At 36.5% G+C, this 19,608-nt stretch overlaps 1 protein-coding gene across 2 annotated transcripts in view; it reads right to left on the reverse strand.

Moving 5' to 3' along the window:
* ITGBL1 (integrin subunit beta like 1) overlaps nucleotides 1-19,608 on the reverse strand; it is a 131,361-nt gene that overhangs the window by 24,549 nt on the left and 87,204 nt on the right. The window lies entirely within an intron of this gene.

Genomic DNA, 19,608 nt, shown 5'->3' on the forward strand with positions numbered 1-19,608 from the left:
CCAGGAAAAGCAGGATAAGATGTTTGATTCAGAGTAAGCCTGCTCCAATCATACTTCTACTTCATCAAATGTGTTGCTATAGAATTAGCAGAAGCCACACCTTATTCCGTACCATTATTCTCTTAGTTACTATGATAAAACACTTACTATAGAAATTCAGTTGTTCAAAAGTAATTTGAAGCTCACATTATACTTGAAGAGGGATCAGCACTTCACTAAACATACCCTTTCTTTTCCTGGAATAATAGGTTTCCCATAGCAACCTGATTATAGAGGGAGAGCTACTGCCAAACACATCCTAAATTCTCTTTAAATTCCGAGGCATACAGAAACAATTAAATACACGAGGACTATAGTATTTGGCATCTATTCAACTAGCAGAGCCAGAGCTATGCCTTAATAGTAAAGAGACACATCTTTACATCTGACATCTAAGAGCAAGTGTTTCTCCTCGCTCATCAGGGGCAGTAAATGTCGTTATCTGATGACTTCAGAAGAAGGAAGGTTTCTGAAGGATGTTATGCTAACTATTAGCATCAAAAAACTATGCTTATTACAATTCAGGATTCTAAAAATAGAATAATTCTATGAGACATTTATTTGTCTACAGTCTCCATATTTACCTGCACTCTTTTCTCCCACTGATGTCAATAAAAGTATTAATTTATTACCTACAGTTGTTATTGAAGACTGAAAAAAGACTGGCTCAGGGTTTCCTTTGTTTCTAAAGGGAATTAGACTGCCATATCTCATTAAAACACTTAAGTGTGTTAGATAACTTACTCTGGAATTTAAAAAACAAAAAAAAAATGGGCTGTAACTGCTTAGCTTTTGATTTTACCCACCATTTCCTATCATTGTTTTTGTGTTTTGTTTTGTTGGGGTTTTTTTTGCCCAGCATTTCTGAAAACATTGCTAAAGTATATGGTGCCCAGACTTGAAGATTACATCTTTTGCCATGCAAACTGCTATGACCATTAGCTGCTTGCATTCAAACCAATTGGCAGTTTTCCTATACGGACTGAACAACATTCTCTTTTATACAGGTAATTTACATTTTAAAACACTGTGTTATAAGTATGTAATTTGTGTAATAAAACATCTTTACCCTGTTACTGACAGCAAAAATATCAGGAAGACAGAGCGATAGCTTAGCTTTCAACATTAAAATATAATATACGAATACAATAAAATATATTTCACTGTCCTTTCCTGCACATAACTATTAAATATAAACGATTTTCCTGTACGCAGTGATGATTTTTAATCTCACTGAAAATAAATTGTTTGGATTTTTTGCTCAGGTTGCTTTTTTGTTTTGTTTTTATAAGTGTAAGGAATACGGTACGAAACCACAACACTATCTTTCAGCCCAAGCTGAGATTGCAGTAAAAGCCAATCAGGTTCATCGGCACATGGGAAGGGTGCTGTTTCACATCAGTGATAAACAGAAGGGAATGTGCTTTCAGGAAGAACTTTTCTGCCCTTTGGCTGTTCTAGGTTTAACGTCTGAAAACGTTTCCTATCAAAAATTGCAATTACTTTGCTATCAAGCTATCTCAGTCAATGAGAACATTCAGCAAAGCTTCTGTGTCTTTCTGCTGCCAGAACTCACTTCATGCTGGATGGGAGCAGATGATCTGAAATAATGTTCAGAAATGGCAAACCAGTGATGGGAGATGAGGAGATTTGTACAGATTAATCCGTGTTGAGGGACATGCTGGGTAGAGGAAAGCAGAATTGACTTAAGGAGGTAATACATAGGATGTTGCAGCTTTGGTAAAAGAAAAGGAAGGGAGGCAAAAGAGATTGGTAAAGAGAATGAATGAGTAAAAATATGCAGCACGTGACAAAAATTAGGTGGAAAATCTTGTAGTGCCTACTCAGTCTGAAGTATTAAGAGCAAGTTTAATTTGGGTGAGTTTATACAATGTTGAGAAATGTATAAACTCCAGTTGAAAACAATGGACACATTGGCATCTCCAATTCCCCAAGTGTCTTGCAATGGCTTCTCACACCTTGAATGGCTTTTCATAAACAAAAATAACTGTTTGAATAAAAATATTGTTCTGCCTGGAAAAAATAGCACTGCCTTATACCTGAAGGTATCCACAGCTTTTAAAATGTTGATAATTCCTGGACCTAAACAATTATTTCTAAGGTACCAGATAAAGGACACATTTAGAAATGTCTTTAATATGTTGAGAAGTATCCTTACAGCCTGTTCAAACATTGAATTCGCACAAAGTATAAAAACTTGGGGATTATTTCTGGCAAGGATTTTGGACAGGCAGGAGCAATGCTCTACAGGTTACATTTGAGCATCACCTGCAATTCTGTGGTAATATTGGGGGAGGAGGGGGGAAGGGCGTGGGGAGGTGGAAGTTTTCTTCTTCTAAAAAAGATAACTTAGTACAATTCTGTTTGTCTCAAATGCTCATATCTGACAAATTGTGACAAAACAGCTAGGTGGGCTACCATAATTTTGATGCAACATCTTGCAAAAAGGATTCAACATTTACATGAACAAACAATTTTCACACAACAAGTACTTTCTTTCTGCAGTAAATCACTGAATCATTTGAGTCAGTAAAATGTACATTTGATTTCTTATAGACAAGAAAAACTGTGCTGCAACTATTGTAAGAACTACTTGTTCAGATTTGGGTAGGGAACTAACTCTGTTTCTAAATCAGTAGACAGAAAAACAAACACATGTCTCACATCTACTCATAAAAAGAGGTTATTTGCAGCATGACTGACCCAAGACCTCAGCTAAAGTTATAAAAGCTCCAGAGATGAGCTCAGCTGAATCATGCAGACATATAATAAAATGAAAATTGCTTTAATAAATCCAAAGTCAAGTTTCCAGACTTGGTATTTGTGAAGTACTTTTCACGCTATGAATTCGGAACACTGAAGTGAACTATTAGCAGCACAATCTGAGATTTTCCTTTGCCTCAATAGCCAGTTTTCAACTACTAAAATTGCATCAGCACTGATCATTGCATTCAGCACTGTTCAAGGGTCTGAAGCAAACAGAGTAAAATAACTACATCACATTGCTGCAACACACTTTTAGAAGTCTTGTATCTACAACTGGTGTGTTCTTGTTCCAGACTACATTATCTCCCCTTACATGCAGCCTCCAAGGCCAGGATTCTTTCACTAAATGCTGGCCCTTATTTTTATCTGAAGGGATGAAACACGCTTGGAAAACCTACTCCAAAACTGAGCTTAGTAACACTGGGCCATTCACTTCTATGTGAAACATCAGAGTCCCACTACATAAGTGCTGGGAACAGTGCATTTGCTATGCAAGAGGTACTATACAGAGTGTAATGGTGACTCTGAGTCTTCTCTGTATACAGGTTTTATTACCTTTTCCATTAGAAAAGATTATTTAAAGTTCCTTGTCTGCATTTCACCTACATTCATTTTCCTTCAGTAACTATTGGGATCGTGATTTGCAAAAATTCATAAACTGCCACAGTCATTCCACTACCACATGCATGTTTTAAGAGACTGTTCACTGGTACAAAGTACCAGCCTGTACCTCATGTCATAAAATATGTGGTGTGTTGAATTTATTCTTTCTTTGTAAGACAGAAAATGTTTTATCGTGTAATCTTTTTAAAATTGAGCTACTTTATTATGTGAAAGTGTACTAAAAAAAGGTCGACATTTTAATTTTCCTTATGGAGAAAGGAAACACGCAGGAAGAAATATCTCTAAGACAAATACTCTGAGGAAATAAAAGAACAGAAGCATTTTATCCCAAACAACAAAAGCTTCATGGCAGTGTAAACAACTGAATATCCAGGACTGCAAAAGGAAGCATTACAAACTAGCAATTGCAAATGGCTGAGGCTTGCCCCCTGCTTTAGTACAGGCAGTATGTATAACTAGAAAGCTAATTGCACAGTTAGCATATGGCATCTGAAGTAAATGCTCTTCCTTTGTGACAGCCTAATAGTGAATACTTCTTTAGACAAATCCACTCAGCAGCAGCACTTTACAGATTTAGCATCAGATAGTCTTTTACAGCTCTAGCTGATCAGCCCTGCTGATTTGTTTCTTCTTTTTCAAGTTGATTTGCTTTTTATTTTATCCTTCTTCCTCTCTCTCTTTAAACATTACAGAAAGAAGCACTGCTGTGCTGCTAGGTTCCTTTTCAGAATGTTAACTTGTTGACATCTGTTATCATCATCAAGAAGCATGTCTCCTCCATCTGCCTCTTCTCCTTAGAAGTGCTTTGAGGACACCTCCTGAAGGCTGCTATTGTGTTCCTGTACTGCCAACAGGGAATTTCTAGTGGAGATCCAGGAGAGGAGTCATTCACAACACTTCTGCCCACTTTGCATGAGCAGGATTTTAGAACAAATGCCTTGCTTCTCCTGGTGACATCTTTCTTTGCTCTCCTGCCCTTGACAATTCACTCCCTATATTAAGGGGACGAGTAGGATTATGAAGGCAATTACTTCTATGTTTGAAAGAAATGTGATAGTCAATGTCACCACACAGTGGAGAGATGCGTGAAGAAGACAAGATAGAAGGTGGCAAATCACTTTCTAAAGAAATGTGTTGTTAAGATAGTGGAGATGGAAGAGGAGGAGGAATTAGTTGGGGGGGGGAACAGTATGGCAAATGTCACTTCAAAGATGTAATATTCAGCAAAATTTAACCTGATTTTTCCTATCCTTCCTTCCCCTCATTCTTCTCTCTCCAATAAATTAGTTCCTTTCCTCCATCGAACACTTTCTTTTCTGCTTTTCAGTCAATTTTCTTCTCTTTCCACATAGTCCAGTGGACTATCCTTTCCTTAAAAATGCTTTACCAATGGGTACTATGCATTTTCTCCTTCTACAAATCACTTCGGCTTTTAGATCATGCTCTGTAGCTTGTACTACTGATCTCTGCTTTTTCATCTGTTCACTCTTTCTCTGTAAAATGCTTTCAATAACTCAAACTATCAAAAAAACTATTGTAAAACGATGCCAATAAATCAAGTAAAGGACACAGCATTCCACTAAAACTAACATCTCTACAGAAAAAGAAAAGTAAAATATTGCATTTGATTTAGAGGACCTGGCTTGAAAATGCTTTTCCTTTACCTTGGCAACAATCAGGAAAAATAGGGCTCATTTTCCTTTCAGCCTGCCCAATTGTCTGATAATTCACATAAGTTGCTATAAAATGTTTCCTAGCAAACTCCAAACTTAATGAAGATCCACAGCCTAATGGTAAAAGATATATGAAACATAAGAACATTGTTCAAGAAGCTGTGATGGCTTTTGAGCCATCTGTAGCTTTAGACATTTGACTGCCTTATCGTCCAGAGGACTGACTGCTTACCTCCTTTTTACATGATCTGCCGTGTAATGAGTCATAGCACTAATTCCACAGAGATATTTAATTTACAGATTAATTTACTAGAAAATGTCAACTGCTTTGTGGAAGTTTAATCACCAAAATGTTAACCTTGTTCACTTCCTGCTGATGCCTGTTGTTTATTAGATAGTAAATTTCAAGATATTTTAGGGTTGTAATACAAGCCTATCTATTATAGTGTTTAAACTCCTAGACACGCTGTTCTTTGAAGCTTTAGCCAAGATTAAAGAGCTGTATAATCGCAAAACAACAATATGAAGAGATTCAACTGCATAGCAACCATCAATATTATTTGCAGATAACAGACTGCTAAGTTCAGAAACCATGGCAACAAATGACATCACACTGTATCTACCTTATTGATTAGCTTTCACCTCAAGACGTTTTCTAGAAATGAAAGACATTACCTAGCAACTGCATCATCTACCAAGTTGTTCCAAGTCAAAATGCTCTTGCCTACCACTCGTAAACAAATTTGTCCCTTTTGTTGCCAGCCGGCCAGATTGTGCACTAGCCTTTTGTTACAAGGCTATCCATTTTATCTGCTCTAAAGACACTGCCTTCTGGCTCTGAATATCTTTGCCCTAAGTGTAATAATGAAATCTGTGGAAATAACACTTCATCCCAGTGCCCAAAAAGATTTGCTTAGAGAAAAATATGCAATCTATAATGAGGGAATTAAAGGCAATATTTTAACATCCTTTTAAATACAAACTTTATCAGTAGAAAACCTTCCAGTCTTCCATTTTTCCTCTCCCTGATTTTAAGTATTAGGAGTAAATTCTTCATTGCAGGTTTTCCTGAGTCCTGGTATTTCAGGAAGAGTACATGGAATAACAAAACAGTTAGCCTAGAATTATCAAAGAAGACTAACTAGGCACATTACCTATCACACTGCAGTTCTTGAAAACTATGCCCTTCAGTACCTCATCTGCCTTGATATTGGCCTGTGATTAGACAAGGGCAGGGCACTGTCTGTTAAAACTGGGTTAGAGAGAACAAGTGTAATTATGAGCTTCACATACTTACAATCGCCTCCCTTTTGGAAACATGGGCAAACCCCAGCATTTAAAGGCAGTTAGAAGTTTTCAAGCTAGTTGAAACACATGCAACAAGCAATTAAAGCCTGTCAGTGAGGCTGCACTCTTTCTGCAGTATCTACCTTAGTGGAAATGTAATCAGCCTCCAAGCCTTCCTAACAAATACAACAGTAACTAATGTATTTCATTTTGTTTTATTTAATTTGGCAAACACAAGCAACTGATGAAAAAAGTCTAAGCCTAAAACATTCACTTATATGTTAATATTGATGCTAGTTCTTAGAGCAAGAAATCAGCTTTACAGCTCACAGTACACCCAGAATTTCTTGAAGGGTTGTAGTCACTAACTAAGATGTATGCTTCTGCCATGATTTCTGCTTTGGGTGGAACTGTTCCAAGTTTGCTATCATAAAGACAATCTACTGAATCCAGCTGTCAGCTAGAAAGAGTGTGGAGGAGCCCCAGTCACCACCCACTGGACAGGAGAGGAGGAAATGCCGCTAATGAACAAGAGACACTTGAAAATGAATGGGAACAAAGCACCAAGAAAGTATTTGTCAAGTCAGACAGGGGAATGCTATACTACTGCACAATATAAACTTTTGATAGTGCTAAGGAAGGCTTTTGTCACTTGCAATTCCTCCTTTAATTCCTCTCTGTAAAGAGGAAGGGAGAAGAAAGAGTTCAGCATTCCCCAGAAAACATGACAAGCCCTTCAGCAGATTGAGTATTGAAAACGCATAAAATCATTGAAGCATAAAGTGTCCTGAGTTGGAAGGGACCCATAAAGATTATCGAGTCCAACTCCTGGCTACATTGGACCACCCAAAAATCAGACCATATGTTTGAGAGCATTGTCTAAACACTTTGGGTTCTGACAAGGTTGGGGTCATGACCAAATGAGACGTTATGGGTCCCTTCAAAGTTTCAACAAGAGAGTTTTGTGAAGACAAGGTCAAATAAGGTGCTAGTAGTATGTTTGATATTACATATTGAGTCTGTTTTGTTTTAAGGATATAACTAATCTATTACTTCTTTAAAAGTTACTGTTTAAAAAGGGAGAATGTAAAAAAACATTATACATCGAAAAATCTATTATAAAAATAAGAAAAAGAAAATGCTACTTTTTAAAAATCTTTGAAACATTTCGAAGTCAAATGAAGCAAAAATAGAAAAGCTGAAGTCTCTTATATAAATTGGAGTAAGAGGATCTTTTACAACTGATTAAAATGTTAAGACGGTAAAGCCTAAAAGTATTGTAGGGAATTCTGTGCTAAATTGAAAACATCTATCCCCTTCTATTTTGGAAATAAGTTTAGATATTATGCAAAATACTACTTTTTCAGCATCCTTGGTCATCACAAAAGCATATATGACAATGCAAAGAGTGCTTTCTCAGACCAATTGCTTTATTAAATACTGAAAATTTTATTAAAATGTAACTGTCAACTGAAAAAGCAATGTTTTCAAGGAAAAAAAAACAATGTTCACTGCAGTAGTTTATAGCAAAATATGTAAGCTAAGCTAAAGAGCAGCTAAGAAAAGAGATCTGAACCTAGGCATTAGAGTGAGTAGTTTTACCTTCCTGGATACAGAAAGAATACATCAAAGCCAACCGCTGTAGCAATTTTTCTGTCTTTTCTCCCCTCAGATAGTTTGGACTCTAAAACCCATGTAAAGCATGTTACATCTTACATTCTTGTCAGTACTCAGAGAGGAAATAATCAAGACACAGCCTACTGAATCCTCTTCAAGTACCCAAGTGTGTTAATACTTTTGTGGATAGTATGTATTAAAATATTTGTTTGTATTTATTTACATATATATGAAATATTAATAAATATGGACTGTGGTGAACAAAAATGCCAAAGGAAGATGTGGCTGTAAAGGACGGGATTATGCATCACTTATTTCTGTATCTCAAGGCATCCAAGCACTCTTGAGTTCATAGATAAACTGAAAATTTTACAGCAGACTTCATCTCATTCTGAAATAAATGACTAAACAGGTCCCATAAACAGCAGGTTAAAACAACCTTTTCCTCTCCAAAAAATACATGGAAAATAGTGTTCACAGAAACAGTAGTCACTATTACAGAAATCTGAAGGTAGATGAGGCTCTTCTACTCCAGCTATTTAAGGGCTGTTCTCAGCACCTTAGGATCACAGCTACTCCAGTGGAGAAGGAATAAAGAACTTAGGTCTCCTGATAGTGTAAGCTTGTGAAATAAACCTATAAAAGCCTATTTGATTACTTTGAATCCATAACAAAAGCACACTGATAAAACAGCCACTAACAAAGTCTAGAATACAAACACAGTGGAGATTCCATCTGAGTTAAAAGGTGGGAGATATTGCTAGGAGTTTATTGCTCTTGCTATTAAGAGTAGGAGTAGGAAAACTTAACTAAGTTGCCAAAGTGAAGGAAAATGGGACATAAAGAGAAGAGAATTACAGTGACTTGAAACATTTTGGTAAGCTTGTTCTAGAACATGTATATGTAAAATGTGTAATCTAACAGGTTACAGAAAATAAAAGATCCCAAGTCTGAATAGAAGTGACATTAAGAGAGAACTAAGGACAACAGCTAGCACAAACAATGGTGTGAAGAAAGAAAAAAACTATGTTTTCTTCTCAAAGCAATTTAACCCCTGTCCAGATCAAAACGTCCTTCTCTATGGAAAATGTAATACATGTTATTATACAGACTGCTCAGTCTAGGGAAATAAATACTACTTCCTGCACCACCATTGTTCAAAACTTTGCCAGTTGAACTTTATTGCCTAGGAACAGTTTTGGTGTTACTGCTGTGGCCACCTCTCCTTTTCCATAGCAGCATTCTATAATGCTTGAAGTACCATAGCTCATAAGGACTGAATGGTGACATAGCAGGGGGGAGGCATGGTGGCACAGCTGGAAAGTGTGTACTGACCTGGAAAAAAGTGTTTCCACTTGGGTATTCGATCAAGCTTTCTTCAGTAAAAACAACTGTTCCTATATATTTACTTTATAATTAGAAAAGATATCAGGGATAAAAGTATATGATTGCATCTTCTAAGTTTCAACGCTGATTCTACAAGGTACAATCTCATTTGAGCCAAATCACTGGCAGCCCAGCTCCTTGTTTGCAGGGAGCAGGATGATAGAACCCAAGAGAAACAGTCAGTGTGCAAAGTGATGTTAGGGGAAAACAAAGATCTCTATTCCTTGCCAGAAGGAAAATTCTACAAAGAGTATCTCAAGATGGAGGAAGACAACATGGAGAAAACTACCTCTTACAGTTGCAAGATATTTTTAGCAGCTGACAGGAGCTCTCATGCTATTGTGAAAGCTCTCCCACCCCTGTAGGAACCTACAGATTTAGTTTTCATGCAGTAGTGGCTGAGAGGAGCTTGGCACCAATCATTCCACCAGCCTTGATGCTGGCCTTGCTCAAGGCAGAAGGCACTTGTGGCTGCTGTTGAATCCTGACCACAGGTGCATCCTACGACAGCAGGAAGATCCAGCCCTGCTCCTGGAGCCTCAGTGTTGAGCTGCATTTCCACAGCAAGTGCTGGAGACCAACCAGGCAGCTTTGTGCAAGTGTGAAGTGACCTTTGTTGTTCTGGGCTTTCACAAAGAAGAATTAAAACAATGTAAGAGAGCAGACAGGAGGTAAATCCCAGTGTGGGAAACTTTATTCCAGCACTAGGGTGCCATCTCTGATTTTAGTACTGCATGAATTAATACTAAAGCCATGTCTGCTAGCGTGGATTTTTAAAGACTATTAAAAATTCATTCCAACCCTTTTCCAGGAAGTGTCAGAGTTCTGTTTAGCAAATAAGAAAAAAGCCCAACAACAATTGCTTCCAAGCAAATTGAACACAATGAGTTTGGCAAGCTCCGTCATACCTGATTTTAGCTGGAAATGAGGCTTAGATGGAGCATTCCACGCTTCTCATAAATGTCTGATTAGAGAAACAAAGTAGGCTCAGTACTGTGAGTTTAAATCTGTCAAAATTGCTTTAAACACAGCATGAATGTAGGATTTATTTTTATTGCTGTTTTGGAGAAAAGTACTCAAAATTATTCAGTCTAATAAAAACAATAAAAAGCAATTAATTCTGCAGAAATGTTTTCAAGTCAATAAAGGCCTTCCTTTTTAGCAAGTAGTAATGAATTGAACAGCATTTATTTCATTAAAAAAGCGGATTGGCTCTTCTCTGTTAATATAATGGATAAGAAAATTATGTTCAGACCTCCTCTGAGTAGTTCTCTGCGACTGAAAATCTGCGCTATTAAATTCCCATGTAGGAAGATGTAAGATCCCAGCAGCTGCTTGGGCTTTAACCCTTCCCCCCAGGATCCTGAGTTATGGCAGAACCCTGAGAGCAGCAAATAAGAGGCTGCTGCTGAAGAATTAGTAATTTTATTGCTATTTTCATTTTCTCCCTCTTGGAGGGGGATAGGCATTGAGGTTTGGTGCCAAGGGAGTGGGAAGGAATAAGGAGAGTAACCAGCAGAACTCACTTTTTTTCTGTGAGAAGAAGTGGGAGGCATAAGTTACAGGGGGCGGTAATTGTGGATCAGACACAGGCGGGAACTGATACTCAGTTGTGAGAGGAAAAAGAGCAGTGGAGACATCAGCTGCAAATCAGCAGCAACCCCAGATACTATGGAATCAGTAGTATGCAAAACACGTCAAAACTCTTGCAATACGCACGCATGCAATTACAGAAATGGAGCATTAATTAGACAAGTCAGTCAGCCCTTGCTGCTTTCCCCAGAGAAGCAGTGCCCGGCAATGAGACTTTGTGCATCTCAGTCACTGCTGGAGACACTGGACTGGCCGCCTCGCACAGCAGTAGTTGGCATTTCAGGGGCTGCAAAGGGGAAGGAGCCAGCAGGCACAGCAGCAGGCCCAGGCAGCCTGAGGTTGTCACCCATGGGGTCATGGACCTGAGAAGATCACAGCGACAGAATTTAATATTTTCCTTGAAACCCCCACGATCAGCTCTGCTGCTTGCATGAATGACTCATTCATCTATCCTGTCTCAAAGATCACAACAGGAAACATCACTCTCGTCTCTCGCTGCTTCTCTGCCACTGTATTTATAGCTGCAATTAATGACAATGAAATGCGCTTTCCAAAGAAGTGCCACTAAAAAAGTGAAAACTATCTCCAGAGTATATCGTTTATATAGTGCTTAAAATATGTATAAAACAATATACACAAGAAATACTCCCAATGTCTGAAAAACATTCTAGGCTTACTACAAAAACGTTACCACTGCTCAACAGAGGTGCAACATCCAGAAGATTGATAAAAAAGGAATAAACCCCACTACAAGCATCAGGATCAGTTTGCACAGCCTTCCTAAACAGACATGATCCAGAATTCATTTATTAACACAATCACACAGATTTTTAGCAGAGTTTAACAACCTGATCACTCTGCTATGCTAATGAGGTTTTGTGTCTGGAGCTACTTCTTGTACAGCAAACATAACATGAAATACAAACTCAGGACTTTCTGTAGAGGATGTTATGGGTAAAATCTAAGCAGTGTTGAGAGGCTGTATTCCTAATGAAATGATATATTTGTCTGAATAATTTTATTAAGTCCCAAATATCTGTATGTGCCATATAAAGCCCTGAATAGATATGATCTATGGTAGCTAGGGAAATGCAGCTGGAACTCAGACTGTTGTATATTTGTATGCTTCAGACAGATTTTTTTTAATGAAAAATTTTGAAGACACCTTTGACCTCAAATATCTCAGCACAGGATTGCCCAGCTATTCAGCACAAAGGCAAAAGTGAACTGTGGCCTAGACAAAAACAGATACACTATCCCAGCACCTGAAATCCAAAAGGAGCCGCTCTCTAAACTCACCCTTGCAGCTCTTCTCTTCCACTGATGCTATCTTGCCAGTCACAGGGATTTCCTACTGCGAGGGAGAGGATTACTAAGTGCTTAAGTGATGAGCATCCTTCTATAGCATTTGTTATGCAAGGTAAAAAGGGAACAGAGCACAAAGTATTTTAACAGCAAAGTCCATGCATTTCTCTAAATCAGAGATATGCAGATGAAGATTCCATCTTAGCATGTCCTTAACATTAGAATATAGGACTGACACTACTGTCAGACATTGGACTAGTACCATTAAATTACACCATTTTAAAATGGAAGAGAGATGGACTAAATGTCTAGCACTATTGCCTCCTCCACCTACAGGACTGTAATGCCTTATATTTAAATGAAATTAATTAATTAATTTGAATTAATGAGAAAATGAAACTAATGCCATTAAGAGATGCCATAAAATGAAATAGATTTATGTGCCCTTATGAGAAAGGCTGATGGGCTGTTGTGAATAACAGTGTAATCAATAGGGATGACAGTAGTACAGGCAAGCAGACACTACCAGAGATCATCTAGTCCTACCCTTTTGCTCAGAGCAAAGACACATAGAGGCAGTTGCCCAGGACTGTGTCCAGATGGGTTTTGAATGACTCCAAGGATGGGGACTATACAAAAAGGTAATTTCTGTCATTGTATAGCAACTCTTCTAGTAAAAAAGTCTTCTCTTCATTCTAGTCTTTTCCCTCCTCTGATTTAATATGGTACCAGGATGTTCATGGATTCCCATTACCCATAAAAATCACAGAAGTTTAACATAAATGATTGCAATAACGCCCTTGTAGGAGGGGGAGGGGGGGGAAGGGGAAGAAGAAGAAAAATAAAGTTGGTTGATTAATTAGGTTGTTGAGATTTTCTGGGAAAAACAACAACTTAAGCTGCAATTGTTTTCTACCAATGTTCTTTTGAGAGCTGCCTTTAAAATAATGGTGGATTTCAAATTTTCTATAAAAGTAGTTAAAGTACATCAGTTTTCTCATCCTGCTGTCTGGGGGTCTCAGAAAGAACCTCAGCTAGAAGTGAAAGAGCATTCATTAAAGCAGAAAGATGTACACTACTTTTCAGTCTCAAGCTACTAGAACTGGTCTTCACATTGAGAGTATTACCTAGCCAACATGAATGTTTGTAGAAAGTTCCATCAGAAATGAGACAGTTTTTTAAATGAAACTGTGACAGGATTAATCTTCCTAAACGTCCCATCAAGAAATTTCAACTCATTTTTCTATTTTATTTGATTAAATAATCAAATAGTTTGTAAAATTATCGGGGTCCTTATCTTTGAGTCAGTCAGTAGTACTGACAATAATATCTCATAGCTTGATTTAAGCTCTAGTGAAAGATCTACAGTAAGATCTCAAATCCAAATGAGGCACAGTGGAACTTTCCATCCAAAACAAAACAGAAAAATCTAATCTACGCTACAGTGAGAGATTCTCAGGAGCACTTCTGTGATTTAAAAGTGAAAACACATGAAGATTTCCACAAGCATTACCATTCTCTGCCCCCAGGAAAAGGTGTAGTTCTTTATCAATGTCTCCTAACATAAATAGGTAATTCATCCTATTCATCCTTTCGAAACTAAACTCTCCTCTGGCAAAGAATGAGACAGAGAGCAAATCTCAAGAATTAGCATTTTTTCTTAGCAGGCAGATGGAAGTGTGTGGCAGCAATGTTGTGTACACAGGTTGGAACAAAATCCAACCACCATAGAAGGTTATTAAAAAAAAATCAAAATGACAAAAAGCTATATAGTGTTTAGCCGTGCAAGGCAACAAGTCTGAAAAGCAGATCAACAGATTGCATGTAAATATAAGTAAAGAACTTATTAGGGAGATTCTAGCAGAAAATGACCACAAACAGCACAATCCATAAGAAGAATAAGTTTAATTATAAAGCAAATGACACGGATTGAAGATAAGTTAGCAATAAAAGTTCCTGAGATGTTTGGAATTTTTAAAATAGAACGCTCTACATCTTTGAAAAAATGCACTTTTCTGTGCTTTGTAGAGAGGAACTCTGATATAAGGGGAAAAAAAAATTGAAGTGCGTTCTAAGAGGCACTAACAAGGCAAAACAAGTGTGATAATAATAGGACGAAGTCTCAAAACCACAAAAGTATGAGATATTCAAGTAAACATCCCAGATTTCTCTATCTGGGCCCTTTTTCATAGCAGAATATAATATAGCTGAACATATATGTGACAAAATATGCAGCAATACCAAGTGTCACTTCTACTGTGTTCATTCACTTACATACACACATTTAGATAACTATAACTGCTTTGTTTATCATATGCAAAATGCAGAAAAAGAAAAAGTGACTACATGTGGAACACTTGTGATTTTAAACTGTAGGAGATCTAGTCTGCAGACTTTATCATGAGACTCTGCATGTTAAAGACAACAGTGATCTTTCATTCTGCACTAAATTAATTTCACATCCAGTCTATGTTATCTGAAAAGAGGCTGTGGAAAGATTCATATCCAGAAGTTATTTAAATGAAAAGAATTGGTCATTGTGTCTCCTTTTTTTTTTTTTTTTTTTTTTTTTTCCTCTCTGAAAGATTATTCTGAAAGACTATTCAAGATCACGGGTTAACTCCTGCCAAGTATTGTTTCTGTGGTACCATTTGTGGATGAAAGGGTAATGGAAGCATTTTTCACTCTCTCTTTCAAACCAGTTCTTTCAATGAATTATTCCTTTGGAATACTAGGATGGAATATAAGTGCTAGCATTAAAAAAGCACCAGTAATCTAAGAATGAACACAGGGGCTTCCAAACTATAGCCAGTTCAATTACTTGGCAGAGTTAATACTATGGTCACCAACAGCCATGAGCCATTAGCATCATTTGATGTACTGAGAAGGAGCAGTGATTAATTAAGTCAAACAAGAAGACAATAAAGAAGAAAGATAGATGTACTCAAAGTCCACTGTCCATGTAGTTCTGGGCAAGGCAACTTGCCAGTTTCATCTTCTTTCCAGTAAAGGTATTATACCAAAATACAGAAAGTTACAGGGTCACAGCCCTGCTGACTCATTGCATCATGCTAAGAAATAAAACTGATTCACTAAGAGATGGATCTGATTACACCATCTGTTAAAGGTACAATCAGGTTTGAAACCATTGATGAGCGCCATGAAAAGCTATTCACTTCTATTCTTCTTTAGGGTCTTTTCATAATATAGATATTCTAGACTGAAACATAGATAAGGGATAGAGAACAGGAAATTAGCTGTTTTTACTCAAGCCCCATGATTTTTACCCTTGAACTTTATCTTTGCTTCAAACTGAAGTATTTCTGTGCATTGTCTTTCATGAAGATATGGTCTTCCTGATATCTGACTCAATAATTAATGTGTAAAGTTATTGCTTGCATGCATAATCTTCCTCTCATGAATATGTGAAGGAGGAAAGATTATAAGTTGTCAAATGCTTCCAGAGCCTCTCTTCATGACAGAATGATAGATCCCAATGCTGTATTTAAAACACAGCTGAATAGATAAAAATAGTGTTTAACTTTTATAGTCATTATGAGCCACAGTAATTTATTGAGCCCTTCAATCAGCTGAAGAAACAAAATGTTGGGAATGGGTGAATGACTCACTTCTTTTTATGCCATGCACACTGGTTCTCCAATAACTTGATGGTCTGAAGGCTAAATAAGAACTCATAAATGTATAACAGAAATGAAGCAAACAAAATGCATCATAAACAAAAACAAATCAGCGGAAAGCACTGAGGGAAACTCCAACCAGTGACTGGTTTCTAATTAGCTGTATCTGCAGGGTGTGTCTAAAACAGTTAGGAAGATATATGTGGATTTCACAGTGATTCAAAATTAAAAAAAAAAAAAAAAAAAAAAAAAAAGCAATTGTAGTAGAAACAAGACTTTTAAATAAATAGGCTCTGAACTTGATTATGGAATTCATGCATATGTTTTGCTCCCTCTTTTTCTCTTTTCTCAGGAGTTCAAGACTGCCCTGGATATACAAGTGGATATAATATCAGGAAAAAGTCAAATGAGAAAATGCTCATTACATTCATTAATTACAACCATTCTTTGTTTTCTCAGAGTATAGACAAACTTGTTTATTTCCAGATACAGAAGAACAAACCTCTAGACCAAAACAAAACAGATTTCACTGCTTATTTTGTGCTATTCTCAAGTTATTTTATTTTTTGCCACCAAAGGAAACTAAACAATAATCAGAAAGAACATTCTTAGTATCTTAAATGATGGCCAATAAGTTGAAGGAGGTGTAGGTATTCTTATTGATACCTAGGAATGAAAATGCAACCATTAATATAGGCCCTTTTATGAAGTCAGCCATTAACATGCAGTCTTCTATATGATTTTGAGTATACTAATGCCATGAGGTGAACTGTAAAGGCCATTGCCACTGATTCATTTGCACTTTGTACTTGTAAAATGAAGATAATTTTTCTTTCAATCACTATCAAAGAGCACTTTAAGAAAAATAACTATTTTCTTTTGAAATTATTCCCATTCCTTAATATATCCCAATCTTTGAAGTAGCAGAAACTTCTAAGAGGTGAATAAAAAACGTCAGACAGATATCCATGTTGTATTTCATGTCTAGCTACCAAGTCTCTCATAATTACTAGAAGTACCCAGTATTTCTCTTCATCAGAAGTCTTTTTAACATCAAATGCAAACCCAAATCATACAAAGTAGAAGGTAGTGTAAATAATTCCAAATAGAGTAAATATGAAACTAACATAACTAAAATATCTGGTGCAATTTAATTTGATTGTGTTGTTTTGAAATACTTTATAACATTTGGAAATACTCTTCTTTGTTTGACTTAGGTGCTAGGCAATTAGAAAGGTTATTCAACCCCACAATGGGCAGTGAGAGCAGATGTGTTTCAGGCTAAACGTTTAGAATATTCTTTCATGCTGGTTTTAAGCACCAAGTAATATGTTCCTTAAGTTCCCTGAGGTGACAGCATTTTCGGTGTTGGGTCCAGTTGTGCCCTGCAGTGAGGCTGCTGGAGCTAGCTGGAATCTACTGTGTCTGGCATGTGGCAGCCCTCACCTGTCATCACAGAAAGAGGCCTTCTGTGAACCTCTCCCCTCTCCCCTCTTTTTTTTTTTTTTTTTCCAGCATTCTCTTATATTGGATTAAATTTCACATTATTTGGAATTTACCATCTTCTTTTAATACTTCATTATTGAGCTGTATCTAAATACTCAGTTGCAGTAGGATCAACTTCACCTTGCCATAAATGTTTCTGCATTCAGCTCCAAATTTTCCTAAAGGAATTTTAGATAGTTCAGTGAAAAATTGTGTATAAATTATATGATTTTTTTTGTTGTTGTTACTGATGATGGTGATTTACACTGACATTTCTGCCACTGTTAGTCAGATAGAAATGTATCATTAGTACTGCAATTGTTCTGCTAAAGTTTTTGAACAAATAGGAATTTAATTATCCCCCCAAAGTATTTATTTCAGTGAATGAAGATCTCCCTGGAGGCCTCGTACGTCTAAAACTATATTAAAAATACTCAGCAGAATGCAAGGGTATTAACCACTCTAAAATTTCAGCTTTGTAGACTTTTCTGTGCTAAACACAAGTATATAGGATTCTGATAAAGAGTTTTAGAAAACATAACATGTTCTCTGTAAAATATAAAGCTATTAGAAATGTACAGTCCTTACTGACATGAAGAAATTCCATGTGAAGATTGCAATTAGGATCTTGAAAGGTTTCTTTAATTGCCTCTGGGAGGAGACTGGAAAAATTCTGACAATCTGCTGAATAAAGCTATGCCCTTGGTTTAAAAAAAAACGATGTGTAGCAATTACTGGGCAAATCTTCAAAATCTTAAATGTGAGATTCATTTTCTATAGATATTTGTGTAAAGAAATCTCACTCAGTCAGCTGATCCCAGATGCAAATTCTTAAAAGGACTCAAGCCAAACAAAAGAAAATTGTTTTAAATTTGTATATTCAAAACTTTAAAAAAATTGTGTTGCCTATAGTCATCCACTTGGCTTGCTCTTGTGAAAGTTCTTTCAGAACTGGTAGTTGTGAAATAGTCACTCATCTGTAGACAGAGAAATTTCCTTTTTAGAAGTTGTTAAGCAGACCAAATCATTATCATACTTTATCATCTAAGAGAACTACTGCTCCGCAATCCTTTTCAATAAATGTGGACAAGATTATGCTACTTTGCTGAATTAATTCAGTTAATGTGTAACACTGGAGAGTTTAACACTAAATCATCACATTTAAGATAAGATGGAAAAAAAATTGTGATGATTCATTCCCAGAAAAACACAACATTCATCACCTAAGCAGCTCTTCAGAAATGCAGCTGTTCTTGCTATAGCACAGAATGACAATCAACATACAACACCATAGCAGTAAGCACTATCTATAAGGTCAGGTAGTGTGAATTACCATTTCCATCTAAAACAGACTCAGATTTCATGCAGTTGTTAGATAACACTGTCTAAGTTTTGAGCTACTATCTGCGTTATTACTGTTTTTATATTAATTCCTAACTTTAGCAAACTTAAACTCATCTGCTTTACAAATCTTTGCTAGAAAGAAAATAAACTTTAATCTTAGGAATTTACAAGAAAAATAAACAAGAAAAATTGCTGAATTGGACTATGAGCTCTATTAGATTAGTTGTTCCCTACTATGGAGTATCTGATAACTAGATCATCCTTGAATATTTTTCATCTGAGGAATAGCCTGCTTGTTCTCAACAGAAACCAATACATCTTACAAATTTATGTAAGTGCAAGCTTCCTATCCAAAAGACTGGTGGTTTTGTTGAGGTGTTTCTAAACCTGACTATGTTTAACATGAAGAATAAAAGCTGTCTCTGAAACCTCTGTGATCTGCTGACAATAGATTTACTGAGATGACTTAAGAAAGAAACTGTAGTTAATGTTTAAAGTTTGACATGCTAGATAATTCTACATTACAGATTCCTGCACATCTTGCTTTGATTTAGATAAAACTGCTTATCATTATGCACTCAATTTGAGACTTCAGAAAAATCTGTATTAATGTTAATTAATACATTTGTACTTATGTTTGTAATGCCCTCCCATGAGACTCTTCAGAGCTATTATTTTTGTTCTTTTGTTTTGTTGCCATTGTCTCTCATGAACTACTAATGATTAGGAAATTAAAAGACATATTTACACTACTTATAATTTACCCTCTATCCATCATTATCTTTTTTCTTTTTTGTGTGTGTTAATTACTAGAAATGCTTATTAAATGT

Source organism: Phasianus colchicus, chromosome 1, assembly GCF_987193195.1.
Source record: "Phasianus colchicus chromosome 1, bPhaCol1.hap1.1, whole genome shotgun sequence".
Lineage (NCBI taxonomy): Eukaryota > Metazoa > Chordata > Aves > Galliformes > Phasianidae > Phasianus > Phasianus colchicus.